Source organism: Camelus bactrianus, chromosome 1, assembly GCF_048773025.1.
Source record: "Camelus bactrianus isolate YW-2024 breed Bactrian camel chromosome 1, ASM4877302v1, whole genome shotgun sequence".
Lineage (NCBI taxonomy): Eukaryota > Metazoa > Chordata > Mammalia > Artiodactyla > Camelidae > Camelus > Camelus bactrianus.
Window position 1 is genome coordinate 15,879,613 of NC_133539.1, and position 13,299 is coordinate 15,892,911.

At 37.4% G+C, this 13,299-nt stretch overlaps 1 protein-coding gene across 27 annotated transcripts in view; it reads right to left on the reverse strand.

Annotated features, from left to right (window-relative positions):
- Positions 1-13,299, reverse strand: part of LOC105070277 (uncharacterized) — a 246,329-nt gene that overhangs the window by 153,399 nt on the left and 79,631 nt on the right. The window contains exon 6 of one of the 27 annotated variants that reach the window (XM_074361055.1): positions 5,111-5,561. The exons of 24 other annotated variants lie outside the window; for them this stretch is intronic. The gene's annotated coding sequence lies outside the window, so the exon portion shown is untranslated. Of the gene's footprint in view, positions 1-5,110; positions 5,562-13,299 lie in introns of those variants that run through there. 2 more of the 27 variants (XM_074361096.1, XM_074361026.1) reach the window with 2 other exon arrangements.

The window sequence follows — 13,299 nt, forward strand, 5'->3', positions numbered from 1 at the left end:
AGTCTTTGGTCCATTTTTTAAACCAGATTCTTCACTTTCTTATTGTTAAGTTTTAAGAGTTCTTTGTATATTTTGGATAAGAGTCCTTTATCAAATATGTCTATTGCAAATATTCTCTCCCACTCTGTGAATTTTGTTCTCATTCTCTTGAACCAGCTGATTTTTTACACAAGTGCAAAGGCAATTACATTGGGAAAAAATAGCCTTTTCAAAATGGTTGATATAATTGGACATATATATGCAAAAAAAAGTGAACCTCAATTTAAACCTCGTACCTCACACAAAAATTAACTCAAAATGAATCACAGATTTCCATAGAAATGTAAAACTATAAAACTTTTAAATAATTTTCTTCATAACTTCAATTAGGCAAAGAACCAAAAGCATGAATGCTGCCAAAAAAAAATCATAAATCAGACCTCATCAAATTAAAAAATGTTCACTCTGTGAGAGACACTATTAAGAAAATGAAAAGATAATCCATAGTCCAGGAGAAGATATTAGCAAATCATATATCTGACAAGGCTTTGTATCTAGAATATATAAAGAAATCTCTAAACTGACAAATAAGGAAACAATCTAACTTTAAAATAGTCAAAAGACTTGAATAAAGATTTCACTAAGGAGGATATACAGATGATTTGTAAGCACAAGAAAAGATGATAATTAGCCACTAGGGAAATGTAAATTAAAACCACTAGAAGGTATTGCCATACACTTGTTAGAATGGCTAAAATAAACAACACTGACAATACCAAGTGCTGACAAGGATACAGAACATCTATAACTCTTGTATACTGTTGGAGTGAAAAATGGTAAACAGCTTGGCAGTTCTTATAAAGTTATATATACTTACCATGTGCTCAAGCAGTTTCATTCCTGGGAATTTACACAAGAGAAATCAAAACTTATGTTCACACAAAAATCTGTATATGAATATTTATAGCAGACCTTCTGGTAGTCAACCAAAAACTGAGAACAATCCAAATGTCCTTCAACAGATAGATGAATAAACAAACTGTGAAACATCCACAGAATGGAAAACTACTCAGCAATAAACATTATCAATGTATGTATATCACACAACTTGGATGAATCTCAAAGACATTATGACTAGTGAAAAAAGTCAGTCCCAAAAGTTTATATATACTGTATGATTCTATTTATATGACTTTCTTTAAAACTAGATAAATTATAGTGACATAAAAGAGATCAATATTTACTAAGGATTGGGAGGAAGCAAGGGAGGGAAGGGTATAAAGGGATACCAAAAGGGAGTTTTTTAGGATGGTGAAACTGGTCTTATCTTGATTATGTTGTGATAAGACAAATCTATCATGTGTTAAAATTTATAAACCTGTACACCAAAAACAGTCAATTTTATTGTATGCTAATTTTAAATTTTAAATTAAATTTTTTTAGAAATAGCAATATATCTAGGTGAACTCATTCTAAGATGATTTTATCTTGAGATGTTGAATAGTAATTTTTTTTGTATTCTTATACATTTCTTTTCCAGTTTTATCCTGTACTATCTCTTTTGTCTCATTGCTTTTTCTTTTATTAGTACTTGTGGTGTCATTCATTCTTGTGTTACTTTAGAACTCTTTATGTTTTTATTTTAAGGAGAGTAGATATTTGGCACCAGGGAGGCATTCTTCAACTCTTATGTACATAGGAATCTGATGAGATAGATGTAAAAAAGCATATTTATTGCCCATCTCCCTCAGAAATCATTTAGAAATCTAGATTAGGTCCTTGAAAATCACCATGTGACATCAGCGTGGGAGGGTTCTACTGACCACGCTTTGAGAAGCACTGAGTTAGAGGCACATGAAGCAAAAACATGAGACCATCTTTAGTTTGTTGAGTCTCTTCATGAAAAGACTCAGTTATCCTGCAAACCAGTAGAACATAAGCTCAATCTGAAGAGCTTCATTCATTGTTACCTAGGAGTACACTTATCTTTGCCTATGGGAGTGTAAACACCAGGACTGGTATTTTAGTAATGCACCTGGCAATTTGCTAGAGATTTGATGTCTGATATAAACACTTCCCACAACTTTCACGAAAAATGGATCAAGTTTTTTCACAAGAAAAACATAATCATGGCTTGTATTTTCTCCAAAGTTATGGATTCAAATAAATTACAGATGTGCTTAACAATATGTCAAAAAACAAAGCTACACCTATAACAACATATTTGTTTAAATATTTAAATAATACACTGAACCCTATAAATGGATATACTTCTCTGTGAATGTACATATTGATATACATATATACACATACATATATATGGCATATATGCATGCAACATATACGTATGTATATGTATATACACATACATATATCTATACATAAGTGATATTGATAATAATAATAGATTCTACCAGGTATTAAGTACCTGCTGTGTACTAAGCATTGAGCTAATTGCTTTCTACTCATTTTCTTATTTCATCTTGAAGGGAGCATATTATTGTATTACCCACTTTACAGATGATAAAATCCAGGAGCCAAGAGAAGTCTCGTCTGAGGTCACACAGAAAGTCCTATGACAAGCATGTAGAAACTAAATAAATATAACTATATTGCATCATGCATTTAACCTACTAAAATGAATATACCAGCTACAGTAACAATGCACCATTTAGTTACCAATAACTCAGCTTTCCTTTAAACTTGTAAGAATTTTCTTACAATGGTTTGGAAGGCTCATATCAACAAAGTTATGCAGTAAAGTTGCAAACAATAATTTATTTGAGTTTTCCAGAAAAACTCTCTGAGGCAAGAGAACTTAAAAGCTTCTCTCAAGGTAAAAAAAATAAATAAACATTGTTCGGTTATGTGTTAACTTACGTCAATTTTCTTGTTTTAATAATGTTCTACAGTTATATAAGATTTCACTCACCATAGGAAGCCGGGTGAAGGGTTGAAAGGATTCTATGCACTATTTTTACAACTTCCTAGAAGCCTATAATCATTTCAAAATAAAAAGTTAAAGTAAATAAACTTTGTGGATCCAAATATTTGAAGGCTTTCCAAAGCTAAGATATCTAAGTATGGAGAACTTACCTCATCCTTATATTAATCCTCTTTAAATCCCAAACCACAAGTTAGACACAGCTTTGGAAAAGATAAGAAGTATCTGATAGGTGTTTGTGTGTGGGGAAGAGCAGATCCAAGACCGCTAAGAGTCCTTGGCCTTGGTGCTGCTGAGTTGTTGGATCTCTTGGGATAATTGCATTTGCGAGTAACAGAGGAGCCAACACAAACTGGCTTAAACTGAAATATACTGGCTTAGTCCAGAGAACGTTTAGGCTCCTGGTAAGGTTTGATAAGGACTCCAGTCCACAAACATACCTCTTTATTGCACCTCACTTCATTGCACTTTACAGGTACTATGTTTTTACAATTGAAAGTTGGCGGCCAACCATGCATTGAGCAAGTTTATCAGCACTATTTTTCCAACAGCATTTTCTTACTTCATGTCTCTGGGTCACATTTTGGTAATTCTCACAAGAGTTCAAACTTTTTCATTGTTGTATTTGTTGTGGTAATCTGTGATCAGTGATCTTTGATCACTATTGCAAAAAGATTGCAATTCATTGAAGGCTCAGACGATGGTTAGCTTTTTTTTTTAGCAATATAATATTTTTAATTAAGGCATGTTCATTGTTTTTAGACATAATGCTATTGCACATTTAATAAACTACAGTATAATATAAACATAACTTTTCTATGCACTGGGGAACCAAAAATTTATGTGCCTTGAATTATCATGATATTTGCTTCATTGTGGTGATCTGGAACTGAATCCACACTGTCTCCAAGTTATGCTTATAGTTGTCTGTAATTCATGGATATTTACCACCCTGGTGTGTCAGCTTTATCCTGAAACCGGCTTTCCTCATGGTAGCAAAGTATCTATAACAGCTCCAGGCCTCACATCAAGACACTACACCACTCAGAAGGAGAGAGAACTTCTGTTCTCCCAAGCTTTGAATAAATGCCATGGGCTTCACTCTGATTGGAACAACTCATCTCATGTGAACCAATCTGAACCAATCTGGGCCAATCATTGTAAACAGGGAGACGGAACTGCACTATGGGCCAGGCCAATCAGAGTCCGGTTCTAAAGCTAGAGCTCATGCCATTTATCTGGATTAGTGGCTCCTCTATCATTAAGAAGGGATGAACTGATGCTGGAGAAGCAACAATATCATCCACTGGAGATATAGTCACATTTAAACAATAGAGGCTTGCCTGCCTAATAACCACTTGGATAGTATTAACCGGAAAAATCCGTTCCTTCATTCAAATAACAGATCCATTTAATCAAGTATGCAGCGTGGAAGATATATTTTACTTAATTGGTCAGTCAATCATTTTTAAAAAACGATTAGAGAATTGAATCATTATTTCACTCTTTTAACAAGACACCTTGATAGAATGGGTATCAAAATATTGGTTAAATTTTGTATGTGTGTGTACTCAAACTATTTTTATATAGGTCTATTATTTTTCAAGGATTTTACTGGCAGTTTTCAAAGTCAATTTAAGTCACAAGTAACTTGCTCTTTTTAACAGGATTAATCAATAATCAAGTACTAATACCATCACGTTTTCTCTGCACAATGTAAATTCAACCAGTTGAAAAGCTGAGGAGAGTTGGGGAGTAAGAAAATAGTTTATTTCCTCTGCATGTTGATATATAACTGACTTATTACTACTTTCTCCCCCACCCCCAAATTTACTTGTAATTTTATCAGATCAACTGGTTATTTTGGCACCATAAAGCCACAATATATATTCAAGCTCTTGGCCCAGTAAATGAACTACAATATTATGGAAGCATTTTTCATGTGCAAATGTGCACTGTGAAGCACACCAACCTGAAAACCAACAGCAGTTTCCTCTAAAACTTGCAAATCAGCTCTTAAAATTGATCTTCTTTAACCATCTGGTCATAGTGCTAAACAACTTAGAAGAAAAACTGTCTCACATTTTTATTGGCTTGAGAAAGGGTAAAGTTTTGTTTGCAATGTTTTCCATTAATCTTGTTTTCAAAGGAACCACTAGAGAGACACTGCTATCATTACACCTGCCATGGAAAGCTCAGACACCTACTGTGCGTATATACTATTTTTGATCTAGAATTGTTCTTTTCCACATACTCCCACTTAATGTTTCACTGTTTTTCTCTTCTAGTCACATAGTTCTTTTTAAAAAGGGTTATATATACACAAAAAGACCTTTTCATTTCTTTCTTCTTTTGATTTATCATCTTATCCTGATTGATTCATGGTTATTTCCCTCCCGTATTTTAATTATAATGTGTCATCTTCTACTTGATTTTCTTCAGTTTATTTAAAGCAAAGACCATGCATATCCACTAGGTCACTTTAACTTTTAAAATACAACATACATTTTATTTTTTTCATGATTTCTAGATCAGTATATTTTTAAATAATTGAGTGCTCTTCTTCACAAATTCACAAAAAGAAATTTTGCTCCTCTTTCTTTCAAGATTTAGTCCTCAGGGATAGCTTTGAGCTTTCCTGGAACAGAAGAAAGATCACAAGCCAATTTACTTATAGAAAAAAAAAAGTATGTTAACTGAACAACTGTAAGAAGAACTGTTCAAATGTAAGATTTTAGAAATTTCAAAACCACATACCACATATTTCTCTTACCGTCTGATCTAAATGTGGCTCTGTTCCAAATTATAGTTTTTAAAAATGCAAAACTAATTTCTTAAATCAACATAATATTCTGTAGCATAAAAAAATTAGAAACAGGCCTTCAAGAAGACAATTTTCACCATCAAAGTTATTTTCCTTTAGCTATTTCCTCTTCCCTCTCCAAATATCCATGACCAAACTACAATGCGAGTTGTCTTGAAATAAAAATATATTGATTCCCAGTGACCTCTGGCAAACATTAACATCTTTTTCTTGCTTATATAATTTAACCTTTAACCAGGAAAGAAAAGAAAGGAAGAAAGGAAGGAAGAAAGGAAGGAAGGAAGGAAGGAAGGAAGGAAGGAAGGAAGGAAGAAAGAAAAGAAAGAAAGAAAGAAAGAAAGAAAGAAAGAAAGAAAGAAAGAAAGAAAGAAAGAAAATAAAGGAAATAAAGGAAAGAAAGAAAGAAAGAAAGAAAGAAAGAGAAGAAAGAAAGAAAGAAAGAAAGAAAGAGAAGAAAGAAGGAAGGAAGAAAGAAAGAGACGGAGGAAGGGAGGGAGGGAGGGAAAGAAAGAAAAGAAAGCTACCATTTTGCAAGGATACCTTTGTCTTATATTCTCAGCAAGACATATGCCAAATAATTTAGTAATTACATGAGTCTTCATGCTTTTTGCTCTACTGAAATAACTGTGTAGCCCAAAGACAAATGGTCTCAGAGAAGGCAAAGCTAATGGTTCTGCTGTTATGAATTCACCTCACGAGATACACCTTTACATCTGGTCACAGTGAGGAAAGGACTCTAACCATCTGTGTTCTGCACACACCATCCAACCTCAGTTGCATCTCAGGGAGAAACCACCCCACCGGACCCGCGCCCCAGCCCTGCAATGGCATCACACTGACTTGCTTTCATCCCAAACTCTGCTCCTGTTTCTACACATAACCTCTTGTTTTCCTCCAGATGTAGAAAGGAGGAAATTACAGCACCAACCTCACAGGGTTGGTATGAAGATTCAGTGAGATAATATACCAAAGATGCATGACACATAGATTTTTCTTAAAAATAAATTCCCAGTATCACTCTCTTTAAAAGATCTAGAGTAAGATTGCTTTTCTTTTAAGTCTTTTCATAATCTATATGGAGAGAGTTGAGGAGAATCTTCAAATGTCAACCATAAGGTAATTCAAAGATACTGACTCATTACAATCAACATTATTTGATTCGTTCTTTTCCATACAGCAAAGGTACACCCCTGGTGTAATAATTTAATACAGAAAAAAGCTCATGTTTTTCTTAAAAAAAAAAAAAAAAAACCCAACTGAATACTACAATAGAAACACCTATAAAAACTTACTACCAGCCATGCATATATATTAGTCATTTAATCTTTAGAACTCTAGTACTATTATTATTATACCCATTTTAGAGATGGGAAAACTGAGTAACACAGAACTTAATTTCCCCAAGAGAACCAAGCAAAAGAATGGTAGAGCTGTGTTCTGAACCCAGCAGAATCTATGTGTTTTAACTACTATATAATGCCTCCCCATGGATGAGATTCTATAATTGGGCCATGCTATCATTAATGCCCAGCTAGTGTTTGGTTCCCACAGGATGTGAACCAGTCCTTTCCTAGGAGACACCTGCAAGGCCCCTCTTGAGATGGCAGGTTGCAGTTTCCTATCCAGATGTAAAACAGTACACTTACAACCCCGCCATTCAGCTCTAGTCCCTAAGGATTTGGCCTTGAAAACAAACATGTTTGATGATTTGAACTATCTTTATGGTTATTAATAAAAATCATCCAGAATGCATTCATGTTCCTCTTGTGCTCACAATTAAGTATGAGAACTGTTGCAAACCTGCAGAAACTTGGAGCACCTTACTCAGAAACTTCTGGCTAATGTACAAATCTACCATTTCATTGTGATGTAATTAATCAGTATCACCTGGGGATGAGAACTAGTATGCTGGATCTTGGGCTTGATTATGTTGGATTTTGAATGGCAGTTTATTCCCTAAAATCAAGTTTCCCTCATCACCTACATTTGACAGGTTTTGCGGTGATCATGGTGTGTCCCTCAGTAGCTCAAATTATGCTGTACCTCAGAAACTTACACAACATTGTAAACTGACAATATTTCAATAAAAATATATATATTCAAAAATTTAAAAATAGAATAAATTAAATTAATTAAAATTAAAATTTTATGGCAGATGCCATGGAGCGCCCCAACTGAGACAAGTATTCCCCAGCCGCTGCAGGTAGTGACTGCTGAGAGTTTTCAGCTGAGCCTCTCTGCAGGGGTTGTTTGTATATAAAGAGTCACCTTACCCAAATTTCTGCCGCCTCCTCTGGGTCGGTGCACATCCAATGATGCTTAATATTGAGATCTAAGGCCCCGACCTCTTTGCCTCTATCTGGGACACTCTGGGACCATCCCAGCTCCACTGCACCCCATGGGATCAGCTGAGGCCTTTGTTGGAACTGCATTAAAGTTCAACCTCACCCCCTGCTCAGTCCTCTTTCCTTCATTCTCCCAGAATTATTGATCCCAAGAACACCCGCCAGTAAATCTCCTACCACAAACCTCTGCTTCAGAATCTGCTTTCCGGGAACCTGACCTTCAACAGTTGTTTAACAAGAAAAAACCTCCAGGTCATCTGGAAAAAACATTTCCTACCTTCTGCAGACCACACTGGCCTCGTCCCCAGCCTTCCCATGATGAAAAATATTTGTATTCTGTGCCATACTGGCAGTGTCTCTGACAAGGACATTTTCTCAGGTCAATATAATTATGAAAATTGCTTCAGTCAAGGGCTGTCACTGAAGAACTTTACTATAAACTCAACACATAAGTCAACCCCATAACATCATCTAAGAAACGTCTACAATTTAATGTTGAAAAAGATAGCACGGTCTGCAAAATAAGCAGTAATAATTTTACTGGACTATTGGCTCAACCTCTGAAATTCTAATTTCTTAAGAGTGGGCAACAGTTCAATTGAAAATTATGATTTTAATGATCATAAAGTTTCATAAACCACTGATCTCAGGTAAAATACAGAGTACATTCTTCTAGAATATGCTGCTTTCCCTCCAATTCTTCAAGAGAATCCATGCAGCTCTCCAGAGCCCTCCACTTTGTTTGCTCAAGATTAAGAAGTTTTCATTCCCATAAATGGAGAGATGACATCAAAGCAAGGTGTGCTCCACAGCAGAGAGCTTTGTCAATGACCGACCAATACCATAGTGTCTTTTTATATATACTAATCTTGGGCAGCTTTTTTCCCAACAGAAATAGACTTTTCTAACAAGAAAAAAAGTTCTGTTGGACAAGAGCTTAAGAACAGGCACATGCACACACACACACAAAACACAGCATCTCTTCAGCAACAAAACCTTTAGTTTTTACAAAACTACTCCAGTCTTAAAGCATTTTACTGGTAACTATGAGATGTCAAGTGGACCTATATATATGGGGCCTACATGGACCTAAACAATTTTCCAAAGAATCTAAAATATGAACCTAAGACTAAGATTAATAAATTATTATTGCATTCACCAGCCAAGCTTCCTAGAATCTATCACTTTTCACTCACTGATCACTTTTTATTGATTTAACTTTACATTTGGAGCTTCCTTTATATGAGCTCTAGATTTCTTTAGTTTTATCTCCTGTTCAAAAAAGACAAGTGATTTAAACCGAAATTGGTACTGATTTCCTCTTGTTTTACTTACAGCCAGCTGTATTTTCCAAAGATGACTGCAACAGCATCCCCCATCTTTCTCGCTTTTCTTATCATATGATCATGCCATCGCTCACATGAAGTCGGAGTGCCTATGTCACCCTTTCTTTGAAACTGGCTGCATCCTTGTGACTGTCTTATCCAAGAGTATGGCAGAAGTGACGCAATGTGACTTGTAAGGTTAGACGATAAAACTCATGCACTTCAGCCTTGGTCTCTGGGGGTCTGCTCTTAGACCCAGTTGCCATGCTGTAAGGAAGTCCAGGCAGCCTGAGCGAGGGCACCCCTCCATCAGGGACGACTCTCTTTGAAGGCCAAAACTGGGTTAGGATCTCCCTTACATATTTTCATAATACTGTGTATCTTCTCCTACAGATCCATTCAAACAATAGCAATTAGTTACTTGAATATTTATTCATTTATAGTCAACTTCTCCCACTAGAATTTAATTTCAGGGAGACCTCAGCTGAGTCTGTCTTATTCCTGTCTCCCTTATGTCTAGAATGCCTGCCACGTAAGGTTCAGTCAACAAATGCTGATGAATTTAAAAAGGAACGAAACGGCCGAGCACCTGGCAACGTTTCACATCATCGGGTATTTGTGAATTTCAGGATAAGGTACAGCTCTTTAGAAGCTTACAAAAGGGACCGTGACTATTGCACTAAAAATTAGATGCTAATAAAGTTTAAATCTGAACAAAGCTGGGCATGCAGGAGGTGTTTATATGCACCGGCATGTTTTCAGTTATTTGGTTCCACACCCCTCTTTTTGGGAAGAACTGTCCCTTTGCAGCCTCTCACAAAGCTCCAGGGTCCCCATCGGGATGTTTCAGATGTGTCTGTGGAATGGATCACCTCATTTGCCCAGAAATGCCTCCATGTTTCTCCTTTCTTGCTCAAACCCACTATAGTGATATAGTTGTAAATGAGAGTTAGTCATGGATTTTGGTGCTACTGACATTTTGAACTGGATAATTCCTTGTTTTGCAGGGGAGGCAGGGACTGTCCTGAGTATTGTGGGATGCAGAGCAACATCCCTGGCCTCCACCCGCCAGACAGCAATAGCAACACTCCCTTATCCCCCATCACATCCTCCCAAGTTGCAATAACTAAAAAAGGTCTCTGGACTATGCCGGATGTCCCCAGCAGGAAAAACTGCCACTAGCTGAGAATCGCTGGTTATAGACAAAACACAGAAAAGCTGCCTGGCAGCCACGCAGCCCCTGTCTAAGGAGCACAGTGCTGTTCACGGCGACACCAAGGGTGTCAGTGCCCACACAGTGTGGCTGCTGGCCTTCCCAGTTTCCCTTATAGCCAGGTCCAGGCAGGTCTGGCCTGATGCTCCATCATCTCATTTTGTTCTGTGTTGGGACTGTGTGTCTGCTGACCCCTCCACATCACGTGCTCTTTACCCTCCTCTCAGGCTTACTCTGCAATAAAATCCTCAAAGCAATGCTTTTGTGCATTAAATACCTTCTGGAGGTTTTAGACAGTTCTTTTACCCATATTCTCTCTTTTACTGTAATCCTTCTCATAGGGTCTGGGATAAGGACAACTGGCCCATCCAGAGTACCCGTCACAGAGACATGCGACACTGGGATTCTACTACCCACAAAGGGTCCTTCAGGATTCAAGACATTCCCAAATATAGAGGAATCCTAGGATGAGCACGGCTTAGGTTCAGCCTGGGACCTTCACCATAATCAGGTGTGAAATAAGTAATGCACATAGCAGGACAGAGCAATGAATAACAATACTGAGCTCCTGGTCACGTTTCTATTCCCAATTCTTGCTGGAAACATTTGTTAAAAACCAATAGCTAACATTGCTCAGGGGGATGCCAGGCAAGTAAGTGTCATGAAATGGGTATCTCTCCACATCCCTTAAAGAAACCCAGGCTTTTCCAATGGTCATGTACCAAATGGCATTCCCTCAAAGACATCTCCCCATTTCAGTTCATTAAAATTGATGTTGTCTCCCAAGTCCCAGGCAGGAGAGATTCAGTCAGCCACACGGCTTTCTGCTTTCCTGCTGGTCTGTTTATAGAGGAGGCAGCCTGCTTACAAATTACTGAAACAGAAAAGCCAGATAATGATGTGTTTTGAGAACAGCCTCAGAAGCATTGCTCGTGCTCACTCCCTCTTGTGTTTTAGGTGCCGGTATTCCCTGGCTGTGAGAGTTCTGGTCTAATGAGAGTGATGCAGCTGTGGCCCAGCCCCCACATAGCTCCCTTTAAAAAGCAGGGATTCCTGTGCAAAGAGCTAGACGGAGACACGTGGTGGCCACTGTCTGTGACTTTAAGGCTTGCGATCGCAAATACCCTCACCTCACATTGAAAAGTTAGAATGAGGAGAATCTGTCTTCTTTCTCAATATTGCTCTGGAGATAAATTAAAGGGTGTCTTCCAAGACTAACTGAATCACCTCCTCTTGCTTCCGTTGCTATGTGGAATGTTTGTAGATTATTTTCTGTTGTTTAAAAGTTCAGATAACTCTTTACCTTCTGTGGAGTGATCGACACTGGAAATCATTTTTCGGCAACAAGAATGATGGGAGTGTGATGTGAGGTTATTTTCTCCCACAGCAAAATAGGTATATGTGTTGTTCTTATTGCATTTGTGAGTAGGAAGGTTCTAGAATCTCAAATAGTGCAGGACATGAATATTCAGGTTATGATGAAATAGACTCATCAGTCACACAGATGCCGATGACTCTGACCCGCCTGCCCTGTATAATAAGGAAACTGTCGGTGATGCACTCGGGATGCAGAGCATGTGCTTCAAAGGAAGATGCAGCTGAGCAGAGCAAAAAGGAGCACCCTCTTCCTTCCCAAAGGGGACAAGTGCCTGAAGAGTCACAGGTCACCAGCCAGTGGTGCTTAACAATCACCTGAATCATAAACAGTATCAGGCTCACCAGCTTTGAGCGAGAAAAGAATGTTCTTTCATCTTAAGCAAGGATTTCTGTCAGCCAATTAAATCTCAGTTCAATGGAAAACGATCTCAGGCAATCGTTCTTTGATTTGTAAGAAGAAAAAAAAATAGAATATTAAAAATAAAAGTTCATGACTGACCATAACCTTAATAAAACTTTGAAGGGAAGAAAAAAGCAATACAATATTATCAAAATTCCATCACCAATCTGCAAAGCAGATTCCAAATCAGCTCAACTGAAGCTTTCCTTTAGAGTGAAGCTTAACAGCTTCTCTGTCTTACCTATTAGACTCTCTACGTGCTTGACAGTGGATATCAGTTTTTGTTTCAAGCCTCTCTAGGGCAAGAATTGCTGAATTTTTTTCACATAGACTCTTTCCTAAGAACCAAAGCAGGTAAGCATCATTAGGAGTCAAAGGGGGAGAAAGTGTAATGCAGAAGTCATGGCATTTGAAATTACTAAGCCTGCTCGGGGTAGCATTCGGGGTAGACTTCTGAGCTCTTCTGCTTCTCTTTACATTGTCAGCTAACTGCAGAAAAGTAAATGTGGTGGAACAAATGAAGTAAAAATGGCAGAGAAAGGATATTAAATAAGCATATTCTGAAATGCTCTCAGGAACAACAGGAGCTGTGCCAAATAATAAGCATAAACAAAATGTTAAGCTAAATGTAGTTCAAACTGTCAAAATTTTCAATATTTATTTAAATGCCCGTTTACCATTGCCGCGACCACTGCTGGAATGGCTTTGCCACTGTATTGGAAGTATCGAGTCTGTGAACTGAACATAGACATGCAGGAGAAGAAAATGTGTTCAAATTCTAGTGTTCAGATGTGTCTATTCTAGTTCATCATGTGAATTCCCAGTAGGACGTTATTATCTGGACTGCAATTTGGCTACAGTGCAGTGATGCTCTGTCCAGATCCTCTGCTGA